This window comes from Camelus bactrianus, chromosome 10, assembly GCF_048773025.1.
Source record: "Camelus bactrianus isolate YW-2024 breed Bactrian camel chromosome 10, ASM4877302v1, whole genome shotgun sequence".
NCBI classification, from domain to species: domain Eukaryota; kingdom Metazoa; phylum Chordata; class Mammalia; order Artiodactyla; family Camelidae; genus Camelus; species Camelus bactrianus.
Window position 1 is genome coordinate 72379881 of NC_133548.1, and position 13299 is coordinate 72393179.

Consider the following 13299-nt stretch of genomic DNA (forward strand, 5'->3'; position numbering starts at 1 on the left):
CAGTTGTAGAACATTTCTAAATACGTAGTCAAGGAAAGCAAATACTTCAATTTTTAACAAGAAGTTCACTTATGTCTGTGTCTTGCCCTCACCTGCAGGAATGCCGAGGTTTCAACGATAGTGAGTCTTTAAATTACAACCAGTTTTCATTGTGTATCGTTGTTAAAATAGCCATTTAAAGCGGTGTGCGTTGGTTTATGGTTTGATGGTGTTTTCATGATCTTCTTGATGCAGAGAAGGGTAACACGGGCCCTTGTTATGTGAGGTCTCAACCCATTTCTTCTCACTTGGCTTCGTGTCATAATAAATCAAAGAAGAATAAAGCTCAGGTTTCGTAGACAGTGTTGTGGGTAAATTGAGTCTAAGTGCTTCAGAGTCATGAAACCGGACTGCGTGGTGTTAAAAAAAAAAAAAAATGCATGGCTAACACTTCTGCCAGTGGCTAAGCATGATGCAAACTCGAAATGTTTTCATTAGTTGTCACCAAAAAATCGACATTGTGTCACTTTGCAGGATGATGGTGGAAGAGTGTGAGTGCAAAAGCAATGCAAGAGAAAGCTCCTGAGGACAGTTTTCTCCTTTAATGTTTTTTGGGGAAAGAGGTGTCTATGTTTTAGTACTTCTAGATACACTGGAAAATGATTTATTTTAACCTCAGTGTTGTAGTTCCGAGGTACACGTAGTTCTGTGGGGCCGTGGGGTCGAATCATGCTAGGTTTAGCAGGGAGGTTAACAAGTCCCGCTCTGTCCGGGTGCAGAGAAACGTCTCCCTCAGCACTGCCGGGCGCCTCACAGGAGTTACTGTACATTTACTGCTTACAGATTTCTTAGTCAGACTTAGAGAAAGAAGGTGCCTTGTGGAATTGCTAGGGATGTAATTATTTCTGCTGGGAAAACATAAATGCTATGAGAGGTGTGAACATACTGTTTAAAATGACAGGAAGGGATGGGTTTTTGCATGGGGCTTAACAAAACAACAGACTTCCACAGCTTTTCAGCTATGGTTCTAGAAAGCAAAATGTTAAAAATGGCATTGCGGTTGAATTTAACATTCTCCTTTATGTGCAAGGTTTTAACATTTTGGACTGTTCCTACTGTGAAGTTCCAGCCTTCTCAGCATTTTTTTCTAACTTGACAGAAGTGCTGCTCTAAGTCTGTGACTTCAGTCGTGCTGGTTGTCGAAGCAAGTTTTTTCCAGTTCATAACACTTGGGTTTATTGCCTCTCTTACCACTGAATGAAGTATAGCCTTGTCACGTGACATCGTTGTAGCGGTGACAGATGGACCCCGTATCTGTTTTGCTGATTTTTACCCTCAGATTTCACATTCTAGTTTATTTCTGGGCTGTTTTGTCCTACATGTCAGAAGCAATTTTACAATTTTACTCAATTGTGTTATTTAATTATATTACTATAAAATGCAAAAAGTTAAAATTAGCCTGAGCAGATACATCACTGTTAGATTTTCTTGCACATAGAATTTTTTTCTGAGAACTGAAAACTTAAAAATGGATTCCAGACAGTATTATAACAGACAAAATTTCTCTGTTTTAAAGATTATTTTGTGTTCAAGAGTGTTTTAGTATTGGTATGCCTAACGTGAAGCATGGCCACAATAGTTAATAAATGTCCTTCAGATCTATTTTAAATAGGAAGACTAAATTTTACACTCATTGATTTTGGACTTTTGGTGTATTACTGACACTTTCAAACATTTTCTAATGATTTATTTAAGTAACTTAAATTTCTCAAGTGTCCATTCAGTTTAGCAGCCCTTTTTCTAAATGGAATTATAGCAGTGCACCAGAGCTAAAACGATTAACATTCCTAAGACTTTAACTTTTGACATGACACAGCACTGCGTCTCAGCAGAATCTGGTCATGTTTCTTTTAAAAGAAGTCTTCCAAGGCAGGGCACATCCACTGTGAATTTTAATTCTAATCAAACTATCACAGTAGTTAAGCTCACTTCTCATAAGGCAGAGGCAGAGTTCAGTAACCTTGTTTCTGCTATCAGCTCTCTGCCCTGTGGACTCCCTCCTGCCCTCATTTCATTTTGTCTGAATGGACAAATGAGGAAGCGTGTTATCTTTTGAAAGACAATCACTCAACTTCTTCCAGTTCTTTTTCTTTCATTCACTTTTTTCTCTGTACTTAATTTTTTAGCTCCTTGATCAACAAATACTTTCTCATTTCCTTTCTCTGCAGCAAAATACATGCATTTAATAGTTACAAACTGACAAGTGTCATTTCCTTCATACGTTAACCTATTTACAACAGGATAATGAATGAAAGCAGTTAAATGACTTGATTTTATTTCATTTCTGGAATTGTACTTATGTTTATAACATTTAAAATAAAAATGGTACCAAATATTAACTGAAAAGTATCAATAATCTAAGAACATATTCACTTTGGAAATGAAGGTGCGTGTATACGTGTGTGGCAAGTGTGTTTTTATCAAATTGATCTCAGAAAGAGAGGGCAGCATTATCTGCAAGCCTGTGACCTCAGTTTTGACCTCAATCCTGCAGTGTCCCCAGTGGGACCTTCCATTTCTATGGGACATAGTCTGCAAACTGCCAGTTAGGAGAGAATGCTCCTAATTAAAAACCATTAGAATTAAAACTTGCTGATACATTGTCTTCCTGTGTATAATTTTCTCACCTTTCTGTGTTTTTGTTAAATGGAAATGTTTAAGGAAAACTGCAGGTGCCTTCTCCTTATTAATGTTGGACTTCAGACCACTTCCACCATCTGGACATGGGGGTCCTCACCTAGAAATAAACATAAAGGTCCCAGAAGTACCTATTTAGGAAAATAGCTTTGTAGAGGAAAAGATAGTAATCTTACATTCAGCTCATGTGAAAGTGTGATCTACATTTTGCGTAGTGTTTATTAACGGTTATATGAATTATTTCAGTAAAGTCTTCTCCCTTCATCTGTTAGGCGTTTTTCACTTCACAGGACCCACCTGGCACTGTTGTCACATTGTTGATGGTAGAAGGCCTCTGTAGAATGCTCTTGTCAGACAGTGTTACGGAAAACAGTCTCTGAAAATACTGGCAAATGGTAGCCCCAAATTTTGTCTTTGCACCTAACATTTACAAAGGCCTCGGCTCTCGTGTCGCTGTTACCACCGCAGTGTTTATTATGTCTGGTGGACTAGTTTAGACCCTGTTTAGTGAGCGGGTGACTTTTATAAGGTTTTTAAAAGAACACTCTAGGTGGGGACATTTGTAGTTTGAAATGTCCCCACACATTTCATAATTAAATACGTAACTAATTAAGTTTCAAAAAGTTGGCCCTAATTTCTAGAATGGAAACAAAGTTACATTTAAAGAATTATGTATTGTTTTCCTTATTTCTAACTCTAGGAAGTTGTGAATCAGAAACCAACTGTTGAAACTGTCGCTACCCTCTCCTTTTCTTTTCTTCAAGCAGATTTTCTGGTATGAATATTTTAGTCATAGACAGAGCAAAATACATTTGCTTAACTTGTTTGCCAGTAGAATTTTCACTTGACATTATAACAGAACACTTTTCTTCATTTTATGCTTCTACGATTCTGTGCTAAAAACATTAGCAAGAACAGACCTTAAAATTTTCGTTTTCTAAAAGTGCAGGAATGGAAAGCTCATTTTAAGGAAAAATCCATTAACGTTAAAAAAAACTAAACTTTTATAAAGGGCAGTTTTTCTGAGAACTGCAGAGTAATGCATTCAGTGTAGAACATGACTTGAATTGTTTAAACTCTTTGTGCTAATGAGATTGGGCATCGCCCTCTGAGATTTTGTGTATCTGACAGGGCAGCGTTTATTGTGCTTTCCATCAGGGGAATCTAAATAGCCTTACATATATATGTTCTCTATTATCTAAAATCAAAGTAAGTAGGAATTTATTTGATTTTATTTCTGTGATTATTTTTTCTATTTAAGCAATCCTCAAGTTAGGTGAAGTCCCTAAAAGTATTTATTTAAAGGCCACATTTCATAAGCTAGCTGTCAATCCTATGATAGTGTTTCTTGTTTAACTTACACATTAAAAATAATATTTGACTTATTTCAGATGCGGAAGTAGTTGGAGAATAATACAGATAGAGAATTAAAAGAAGGTATGTTGCCAACATTTCTGAATTAAATTTAGACATTGGTTTCCAAAATGCACTGTAAACAGTAAATGGCACCTCTTTCTATTGTTTGAATAACAGATACTATGTTAAATTTTTTTCTTACACACATCTAATGAGAAATGTGAAAGCACAATTTCATTCATAATGATAAGTGTACTTACTACTCATTTATTCGTCATGATCCATAGCTTTAAAAAAAATCTCAGGAAGTCTGTGTTCTCTCTCTGTTTCTGGCTGTGCCCTTCCTCTTCTGCTGTCCCCGTGGGCCTGTCACCTGCACACGGACCTGTTCTCAGAAAGCATGGAGGTCATCAGCTTCTCGAGTTTGGTAGTGACTGAGGCCAAAAACCCAGACTCAAGCAATCACAGTTCATGTACCTGTCCCCTGGTGGATGACAATTAATTTCCTGTCATTCACTTTGTCAGGGGTTAACCTTTTGCCCTCAGGAAAAATTCCAAATTCCTTAGCTTGGAAGAAAAACACCCACATCGATCTGGCTCTTGCCAAAGGCCTCAGCTGTATCTCTTTCCTCCCCTGCCCTGCCCCTTGGCTCCAGCGGCTGGTCCGACTGCGTCCGGCTCAGTGGGCGCCCTTCCTGCCTCCGCTCTTTGTGTTTGCTTCTTGCCTCTCCCTCCCACACGTTCTCCTCCTCCTTTGGGTATCTGCTTACACATCATGGCCACGAAAGTGGGGACAAAATTGACACAAAGCTGGACGTCCCTTCTGAGTGTTCCAACTGTGCCCTCTTTTATACCTGTCATGGCATTTATGTCTGTACCGAAATTGCCTGTTTAGTTTTCCAGTTTACGGTACATGATTTTTCAGGGTGGACTCTGTCATCTTCATCTTGTGATTCCAGTGCTTGTCACAGTGCCTTAGTACATGGTTGCCGAGTAAATGAATGAAGAATGAGAAAACCGGGGGCTCTGATCCTTAGCCACAGGAGCAGTTATTTCAACGTGCAGCCCTGGGCAAAGTCTAGAATAGTAATCTTGTATTTTGTGTTGTAATCGTGTGTAGGTATTTTTCGTTCTTCTTAAAACTTAGAAGAGTCTCAGCTTTTCTTAAAAAATAAACTGTCATTTAGTTACCTATGAAGTATTTTAAGTAAAGAATCTAATTCTTTCATTTTCTTTCCAGCTACTACTGAACTTGAATCTAAGTCCTAGAGACTCTCTCATAGCCTTGATGGACGAGTCAAGTCTAAGTCCAGATCTGGTTTCGAAAGCACGTGAAAAATATGTGGAGATTTTGAAGAATAATTATATGATCTGCAAGATAAATAGTAAATATTTACCTGCTGGGCTGTTCGCTTAACATTTTATTTACTTCCCGTTATGTAAGATACTGATACTGTTCATTAAGGGAAAATACACTTGCATTCTATGGGCATGATTAAAATTGATGTAGTATTTTAAACCACGTTTCTCTGCATCTCATTGACTTTTAAGCAGATTTTGGGAATAAAACCCAGCACTTTGGAGTATTATATACTCAAACTGAGCCCGGATGCCAGCTGTTTAAACAGCACCCAGCCACCCACCGAACTTGTCGTTGATATTGAGCCGTGTTGATTGATAGCTTTTTTGAATTTTCCAGCGTTAATCACTGTCTATAGACCTAAAGATTTAGACGGACAGCGTTTGGATCTGCTGTGGCTGTTGCAGTGTTCTGATGGATCACAACAATCATTACAGTGCCATCAAGCTTTCTGTATGTCACCTTAAACACTGATTCACAGATGTTTTCTCATGGAGAAACGAAATCTGCGTCAGGCTTTTCACTTTCTCTATTTATTTACTTTTTGGAAACAGTCTTAAAATTAGAGACAAGTTCCGAGCACCAGACTCAAACGGACGTTGTCCCAAACATGCCATCTCTCCCATACATTCTCCTAAGGCGTTATCTATCTTCCCTAAATGTCACTTGTTGTACCATAAGTGCCCTTTCTCTCCCCTCTCACCAAGTAGTCATTTGTTTTTCAGAAAATGCCTTTCTCCTTTTCCTGTCACTTATTAAATTGCATATAAGCCCCCACTTCTAGCCACCCCTTCAAGTCCCATTGCTTTGTGAACTCCTGCATGTATTCATACGTTATTGTTTTCTCACAGTAATCTTCTTTAGTCAATTTAATTTGCAGGTTCCCAATCACTGAATGTAAGATGATAAAGGAAATACTCTCCTTCTCAACAATTTCCAGGAGCTAAATTTTTAATAACTCCTACTTAGATCCTTTATTCCCTTTTCTGTCTTTTCAGTGTGCTTACTTGGCAAAACTCCCAGCTGCACAACAGACTATCACTCTTCCCCCTTACATCCCCCCAGGCATCTAAGTGCTGCTGAAGAAAGTCACACACTGCCCAGCGATCCTACTACTTTTATTTAGTTAACTTGCACCTTCTTCCTTCTCAGTGACGATTTCAAATTTCCCTCTCTGTAAACATCTCCCTCTGTTTCTTCCCTCTCCTATGAACCAGTCTTACTTCTGACGACAAACTTCCTGAAGGATTTGCCTGCTTCCCCACCAGCAGTCTGTCCCCACCCATGCTGGTGTGTCTTCCCTTCCTCCATTCCCACGCAGCGAGTCACTGATGACTCCCACGTCTAAACCAAAGTGACACCTTTCCGGCCCTTGTCTAACTGAACTTCTCATTCCTCCGGGCATTCCATGTAGCTGACCTCTGTAACTGACCGCTGCCTGCAGCTTCCTCTTTAGTCTTCAGCTGAAGAGGATGTTGAAGGTGAGGGCTGCAGCCTTCTTGGTGAGTTCACTCAGTTTACCCTGGCTGTCTCCCAAGGAAGTACACGTGTTATTCAATTTTTATTTTTCTCCTGTTAGTCTGCCTCATGTCAGGTTAATTCTTAGACCAGCCAGATGAGTCTAGAAGGGTGGAGGACCGCTCCCCGCCCCCACCCGAGCTCAAGCCTGAGCACAGGTAGCTGTGCTCATTCTCAGCTGGCATGGGCGCTGCCGCGCCTGCAGGGAAGAGGTCGATGGCAGACGCTGCTGTTCCTCCAGCACTAGCCAGTGAGCTGAAGCTCACCTGAATGTCCTCCAGGCTGAGCTGGGGTCACTGCTCCCGGCAGCAGAAGACTGCCTTTGTGAAAGGAAAACAAAAACGGAGTCTGCATTGCTCGAGAGGGCTCACGAAGGAGGTGAGACTTACGCACGTCTCAGCCCACAGAGAACCCGGCCCTGTGAGCATTTATTGCCCGAATGAAGTCATCCGGAACACCTGCCAGAAACTTCAGCTTCCCTCCTGCTCTGCTCTCTCAAGATGGCCCTACAGTCCTGAGACGCTCTGCCCCCTTCCCATCCCCACACCGTCTCATACCTCAGATCTCACTACACCACCACTATTTTATTTTCCTCTCTGTTTTCTCTTTGGCTTATTTAGTTATTTGCCTTTTTAGTGATGTATATAGTTAGTCAAGATGTGTCTGTTTCTGGTGTACAGAAATGGAATTGACCTTAATGTACTAACAAAGAATGTCAAACAGTTTGCGTTAAACGTTCATGTTTACTTGTATTAACCAAAGTTTTGCAGCCGAGCTGTACTCTGCTCAGGACTAAAGTGCTGTTGAATTGTTTCATTAGTGCTGTGCATATGCTCTGATGGGAAAGTTTTTGATGTCCTAACAGAAATACATTATGATCTATTTTCCTATGGAGTTGTTTCTATTATCACCTTTTATTTTCACTTTTATTTAACAGCAGTACCTCTTTTCCTTTTAATCCAATTTTATATGCTGCTAAATATATTTTAAGTATAGTGTGTTTGCAAACCTTGGTAGCCATGATGAGAACTTTATCATGTGTAGTAGGAAAAGCTATGAAAATAGGTAGATTGTAAACAGAAAATATTATGTTGTAACTGTATGAATTTTTAACTGCTGTAGACTGGATTTTGGAAAAAAATGTATAATTTATCCGCTCAGAATAATTAATTTGTAAATTCTGGAAGTTCAATTTTTATGTGGATGGTATGACACTTGAAAATACTGTCTTGGGGTTTTTCCCTGAAAATACCCAGATGTGGCACCAGAGTCAGCAGGGACAGCAGAGGCACCAGAGGCGGGGGAGAGAGGAGGAGGAGGACCCGGAGCGGCGGCGGCGGCGGCAAGAAGGGGGGCGGCAGCTCAGCAGGAGGAGAAGACCCGGTAGGTATTCGTGCTCCGCGGTGCTGAGCCAGACTCGTCTTCTTACACACACGTTGCCACTTCCAGGGCTTGAGAGTGAGCATGGTGTCGGCGGAGGGAGATGGCCTGGGAGCGCATTATTTCATATTTATGTTAGTTGTGTGGGTCCAGACTGAAGATATAAAATCCATAATTTAGTATAGGTTGTGGATAAAAAATAGTGAAAAATCCTGAGCTAAAGGGTCACACTCAGAGAATGCCATCAATGTACCACTGTCTGCTGGAGGTGGAGACCCACGGGAGAGTCCACTGGGGTCAGCGCTGGGTGCCAGGGGTGTTTCAGCATCTTGTCTATGTCCCAGGTTATGAAAAGCAGAGCATTGATGACGTCCAATAGGGAGATAACCAAGTACCAGAACCTGCAAATAGAGAACTGAGGTTTCATATTGCCTTTCAACACTGAAAACCTGAGCCAAGTACAGTATTTTTTTCAAGTTTTGGCTACATATTCAGAAAGATATGAGCCTTATACTTTTTGCTTATCTAAAAATAAGGCAGGATTTCATAGGATTTGCAACTGGGTTAAGACAAACTTTAGGGACATTAAAAGTGGTGTCTAGGTTACTTATGTTTTCATGAGAAAATGTTAAGTGTATACAGACTTTCACATTAAATTTTTTCCTGGAACATGTACTTGAAATAATAAGCAATTATATTCTGATCTCAATACCATGTACTATTTATAGGTAGAGCTCTGGGAATTTAAAAAATCGTAACAAAATCCCAACAGATACTCATTTTATATGACATTGGGGTTGTAACATGTGAATGATTGCATAGAAGAAAGAAACCCTCCAGCAAACTTTCCTGAAATTGTGTGGGTGATGGAACAGAAAACATAATAAATATAGGAAAAAAAGTGAAAATACAGCTTTTAAAATATATTTAGGGGCGATGAAGTTTAATCATATAAAAGCTTCTGGGACAGAGAGAGAGAGTGTGTGTGTGTATGTGTGTGTGATATATAATTGTATTAAGAAAGCACATTTGTGAGAGGTAGGATTACAGGTACTTGTAAAAAATGTGGTTTAGTAGTGTTTAGGAGCATGGATTCAAAAATAAGACTGATCCGGGTCCAAGTCCTGTCGCCTGGAAACCTGGCTAAATTCTGTGGCTGAGCAAAGTTACACAGCTCCTGGGGGTACTCTTTTCACTGTATTTGATATGAGTGGCTCTTGGTAGAATAGTGTGCTGTGACAGTCCTGGTACACCCAGCACTTAAGAACGTTATGAGGATTATATAAGAAATGAGTATAAAGTACCAGATTTATGCTCAGTAATTTCTCACAAATGATTATATTATTGTTTATTTTTGCCTATTTTTCTTGCAGAACTTCTAAAAAATGTCATACATTATTTTTGTAAAGAAAAATAAAAACAAAATAGACCTACAAAAGTTTCGGGCATGGAAGTTTACTTTTATAATACATAGGGCAGGGGAGGGAGACATTTCTATTACAAAAAGCTAAAATTTTACCCCCAAATTTTTCCTACACTGATTTTTTCCCATTATTTCATCAGAAAATGCAAGTGAGGGTAAGATTGATTGGGCCTATCAGCACTATCTATATGAGGTTTATGTTGAAGGTAAAAATCAGTACATTGCTTATTTGTAATCATGTAGTATGGAGTAGGTCTATGTAAATTGAACATTAAATTAAGAAATATTTATTCCAGTCATATCTCTTCTGTTATACTGAAACCATAATTAACTATAGCCATAATTATTGCATCCCATTTGAAAAAAATTAATTCCAGCCATAACTAACCCTTTGTATTTGAAAAGAAATGACATTTTGAAAGATGGTAAATTTAGGGCAGCTACACATTCTTTGCTGCCCCTCCCACTGAGAAGTGAAGGTTACTTCCCCTACCTTGAAACTGGGCTAAATTTAGTGACTTGTTTGACCAAGAGAATTTAGGAGAAATAACTTTCTGGGACTTCCAAGGCTATGGCATAAAGGACCCTGCAGTTTCTGCCCCAGCCTTTTAGAATACTCGCTTTGGGAGAAGTTGGCTGCTGTGTAAGAAATCTGACTACCTTGGGACCACTGCACCATGATGAAACCCGTGGTGACCACATGGACAGGCTGTATGTAGAAAAAGGGAAGGTGTGTAGGCAGCCCAGCTATGTCAGCCATCCTTAGGTGTCAGACACAGCAAATGAACCACCTTAATAGACGTATGAGCTCAGGTGATGTGACAGAGAGAGAACTGAAGAATCTAACCAACAGCCAGAGTGAAATCTAGACATGGCTCCAGTAGAGGAGTTCCAGCTATCTCCAGCCAGTCAAGCCATCCAAGGTGAGGCCCCGTACGTCTTAAAGAAACGCACCACCCCCACTGTAGTCTGCCCAATTCCTGACCCACAAATGATGACTGCAACGGAAGGTATTGTTTTATGCCTCTTAAGTTTTAGGGAGGTTTGATACGCAGAAATAGATAACCAGAATAGAACCCGTATTTATAAATCAGAGGCACTTCAAGTAGATTTACTACTAATCTATGTAACTGTCCTTCTTTTCCATGAATCACACACTCCTAAACCAGTCATTTACCAAAGCTGAGCCGAATGTATAGTCACAAAAACTTGCTACATGGGTGATCACAACATAAGCAGCAAACTAATGAAAAGATCCAACATATTTTTTTCAAAGTATCAGTCCATGCCACGTGTTCTTACCAAAGCAAACTCATGAGCTATCCTTCCATCTGGAGGCAGTTTTGCACCAAAACCTGCAGCTGGGAACATTCTATCACGGTCACAATCTTGAACGGTCTCCCCCACTGCTGTCAGCGCCGCACCGCTGGTGTGCAGTTTTGACAAGGATTCATGTAGTGGAGAGAAGGGGGCTGGGCAGGTTGCCTGATGACAAAAAATACTTCAAACATAAGTGATCAAGCTAAAGATGTAATTTTTGGACATTTTACTTGATGTCTATTTCAGATTGAAGTACTAAAAGTTATGTTTTTCTGCCTACATTCATAGTATGTTAAATAGTTTCTTTTGGATAGAGATTGACATAGTGGTATTTATTACATTAGACCAGACATGTAAAAAGTTTCTGAAATATATGCTAAGCATATGCAGCTTTTTCTCAAACATTTCTTCTCATTGTCAATGCCGTAGGCTATTCTTGAGTTTCAGTCTCAGAAGAAGGGTAAGAGTACTTTTGTTAATCTTGTTTTATTATAATCTTTATTTTTTTGCCTATAGTCGAAGGCCCCAACTGATTTAATGGGCTTCAGTTATTCTGAAGCCTTCTTAAAGTTGTATCACAAATAGAAATTTATTAAATACTATGCCATATCTTAATTTAATCACTTAAAAAGAGAAGAGCATAATGATTTTGAAATTGATGCTAGTTAATTAGCAACATCTGAAAAAAGTATTCAGTTTCTAACTAGATATTTAGCTAGGAGCCCAAAGCCTCAAAGTCAAGTCTTGCCATTTCCAGGACGACAACTATAAAAGCCTGTAGTAAACCCCACCACAGTGGTTACTGGGAAGACAAAATAAGATTATGTACGAGGAAGTGATTAAAAATTATAGAGCACCATAGAAATGCAAAGTTTAGGTACTAATGCTATGATTGTGTGGGTCATCCACAAGGCTCTGAATTTTCAGTATGCTCTGTTGTGGAATATTGCATTTGAATAAAGGTGAATTTGAGAGAGAAAGTAATACATGTGCTACCACTTCAACACACTGAGATTCACATTCACTTGCCCTAATTACCAGCACAAAGGCAGCCTCAAAGTCCACTTAGTTTCTGAAGTGAAGATGGAAATTCAATGGGACTTGTCATAGCTCATAAAGCGCAATTCTGCATTAAAATATTGCCTGAAGAAGGAAAGCCTCAAGTCATAGTTCTTTTCTGACAGGGAAAAAATAGTAATAAGGCCTTGAGATCCAAAGGAAAACAAAATGAAGGAAAGACCTCCCTTTGGTTTATAATGCATATAATTGTACCCAGAACATTTTTGATTTAAAAATAATTCATTGCGTAAATGCATATATATTTCCAAAGCGTTACCAGCATTCAAGGGCTGTTTCCACATGACAGAATTTCTAAAATATGCATCCTTTGACCAAGATGAGCCTTAATGTTCCCCTCAGCTGGACTAACCTTTAGAAAGATTTCTCCTGACTCCAGGCCCTTGACCTCTTATTTCTCAGAGCATAGACTTCAGGAAACTTGGAATTGCACATTGTTTCTCTGCTCCTTTGAGATGCAGATCTTCTGTAATCCTGGAGTGTCTTTCTCGGGGCCCTGGGAGCTGGCCCTCTGACGTGTAACCATCAAGGAAGGGAGCCCCTGGTCTCTGGGAGAGCTGGGGCCTAACAGCAGCAAGAGGGACTTAGTAACCGCAGCAGCCTGATCACCCAGGCCAGCTCCCCACCATCAGCCCTCAGCGCTTTCCCGCTAGTTCACCACAGCACTTAAAAACCCTCTCACCGTTTGTTCTGGAAGAGCGGAATTCAGGTTCTCTCTTCTGTTGCAATAGCTTCAGTCTCTATTGCAAAAGTCCTGAGTCAGGTCTTCCTTAGCCATTCATCTGGTGCAGTTTTCCTTTGACCCCTCTTTCTAAGATAGGGATTTTGCTTCTTGGTTAAAAGCCCACTGGAGACAGAGCTAAACATTACCACTACTTGGCTAAGTGGTTATTTGACACAACTCTCAAATATAAGAACTGTTACCCAGTGGTGGCAATATGCAACTAATCCTGTTTCTCTAAGAAAACCACAATTTTCAAAGTTAAGATAAAAATTCCACTAATACCCCGCGTATCTAAACATCTTAGCCTATCATGTGTAGCAGAGCTCAGTCCTACCTGTTCAAAGATGTTCTTTCCAGCATCTTCATCCTGCCCAATCTCTTCACTATTCCACTAGTGATATCTTCCTTTCCATCCCTACCTCTCAGTTTGCCATTCTGTCCTGAGATTCACTTTCTCCTCCTCCA

At 39.8% G+C, this 13299-nt stretch overlaps 1 protein-coding gene and 1 long non-coding RNA gene across 3 annotated transcripts in view; one reads left to right on the plus strand and one right to left on the minus strand.

Moving 5' to 3' along the window:
* Positions 1 to 8108, plus strand: part of LOC141578993 (ankyrin repeat domain-containing protein 26-like) — an 80230-nt gene extending 72122 nt beyond the window's left edge. The window contains exons 38-39 of the mRNA XM_074373094.1: positions 4068 to 4113; positions 5273 to 8108. The gene's annotated coding sequence lies outside the window, so the exon portion shown is untranslated. The remainder of the gene's footprint in view (positions 1 to 4067; positions 4114 to 5272) is intronic.
* Positions 8109 to 8307: 199 nt separating this feature from the next.
* LOC141578920 (uncharacterized) lies at positions 8308 to 13107 on the minus strand. Of its 2 annotated transcripts, none has more exons than XR_012509815.1 (4): positions 12793 to 13107; positions 11016 to 11198; positions 8544 to 8691; positions 8308 to 8444 (listed from the first exon to the last, which is right to left on the minus strand). It is a non-coding gene; the product is annotated as an uncharacterized LOC141578920 (long non-coding RNA). The 2 variants fall into 2 exon arrangements; XR_012509814.1 differs by lacking the exon at positions 12793 to 13107 and adding an exon at positions 12463 to 12603.
* Positions 13108 to 13299: the final 192 nt, after the last annotated feature.